Below are 1,991 nucleotides of genomic sequence, written 5' to 3'. Positions count from 1 at the left end.
TATCATTCTCTTTATTATTATTATTATCATTATTATTATTATTATTAGTAGTAGTACTATTATCTTTATTATCATCATTTTTCTTGTTGTTATTTTTTCATCATTATCACTATTATTATCATAATTACAGTTATTACTATCATTATTTCCTTTGAAATTAATAACATTATTATGATTAACATGTTATGACAACTTCAAATCATGATCACCCTGAGTTATGTAATCACTTTGATGATGAAACAGTTATCGTTTTTATTTGTGTTCTTACTGTTATCATCATTTTCATGAATGTTATCATTAAAGCTGTTATTTATTGCCATAATCATTATCATCATTACAATCATTATTATGATCATTATCATCATTAACATTATTACTATCATTATTGTTATTATGATTAGCATTATTTTTTAAAATAATTATTTATCTTTTTAACTATTATTATCATTATTACTATAATCATCATGATTATCATAATTATCATTACCACCATTATCATTATTTTCATAGTAATGTCACTGAAAATATCACCATAGTATTCATTGTTATTTTAATCATTATTATTGTAATTTTCCCCAACATGGCACTACTGCTACTAAATGTTTCACTAATAAATGATATCATCATATTATCTTTATAGCCACAGTATTATCGTTACCATTATTGCCATTGCTTTATCTACAGTGATTATCACTACATTTGCAAAAGCTTGAATAAAATTTATCATTATGGTAATTACTATTACAGTCTTCGCCCTTCCTATTGTTTTAAATCCTAATGCTTTAATTTTCTTACGCATATTTTTTTCCTGAATTAACTAATTAGCACAGACAGTTGCACGTTTCTTTCTTTAGGCTAATTATCGCAATAATTATGAGGCTTTAACCATGAGGCACTCTCCCAAACTGCTTTATTTGTGCCAGAGATTTATAACAGCAAGGAAATCTTTGTTAAACACGCTGAATACACTCTATTTATCCATGACATTCTTCGGCGAACGTATGTGTTTGATGGAAAGTCAAGGAAAAGGTTCGGGAGAGATTCGAATCGGTTTTGGTTGGACTGTAATGGCTTCGCGTTACCCCGGGTCCGAGAGGCGTCGCAGCCCGGACTACGTGTCACTGATGATTATCAGGAGACGAACGGAATTCGTGTTTGTCTTGAGGATCTTTTTTCGCACTTTGTATTTATAGAAGATCCTATTTACAATCACTGTTTATTGTCTTTGGGAGTCTTTTCATTTGAATTTACAAAATTAAATAAAAAAGTTATATCGCGCTATCATATATCCTAGCTATTTACGAATATCGTCGTGGCAAGCTATCATATTCTGAAAATTCTTTTATCAAATCTTTAGAACAAACATTGGCGCAACACCACATTCCGAGTTTTACAGGTTGCAGCACCTGTATATAAGGGTAGCAACATCCTCTGGACCTTTAGTCAACTAAGGACTCACGGCAGGTGGAAGTGCAGGTGAGACGCCCGCTCTGTATACACAGCACAGCCTCTTGGATGTTCCGATGCTGGGATTAGTGCGACTTGTGTTTATCTTCGATATATCAACTTTGCGAAGGGAAATGTTGAGTGACTGTTTCATCACTATCGGATCGTGATTATCATTTTAATTACCACTACCACTATCGTCATCTCTACAAGTACTACAGCTACTGTTATTATTATTATCGATATTATCAATTCAAATGTTATGGTGTCACGGCAACAACAATGTATGATGGAAAATGAGTTTTCACTTAGAATGGATAATATATGAATATATATGGATTCCAGGACATTCCAACTTTAATTTCCCTTGACATTATTTTGGAGAACTGACTGTAAATTTGTAAGATTCAAAGGCGAATGTCTAGTTTCATATTTGTGTTTTCTTGGTGTATTCCTAAAATTTGAAAATTAATTAAACGCACGAATGAACAGAACAAAGTGAATGATGTTTGCTGCTTTTGTACACCTGAGGTGGTCACCGTGAA

The 1,991-nt window shown here is 31.8% G+C and overlaps 1 protein-coding gene across 1 annotated transcript in view; it reads left to right on the top strand.

The window, feature by feature from the left end:
• The first annotated feature begins 1,447 nt into the window (after positions 1 to 1,447).
• The window catches only part of LOC119597334 (actin-like), a 3,214-nt gene continuing 2,670 nt past the window's right edge, over positions 1,448 to 1,991 (top strand). Inside the window, exon 1 of the mRNA XM_037946893.1 lies at positions 1,448 to 1,476. The gene's annotated coding sequence lies outside the window, so the exon portion shown is untranslated. The remainder of the gene's footprint in view (positions 1,477 to 1,991) is intronic.

This window comes from Penaeus monodon, chromosome 39 (assembly GCF_015228065.2).
Source record: "Penaeus monodon isolate SGIC_2016 chromosome 39, NSTDA_Pmon_1, whole genome shotgun sequence".
Taxonomy (NCBI): Eukaryota; Metazoa; Arthropoda; class Malacostraca; order Decapoda; family Penaeidae; genus Penaeus; species Penaeus monodon.
The sequence above is the reverse complement of the archived record's forward strand: the minus strand, read 5'-3'. Positions and strand labels throughout refer to the sequence as shown.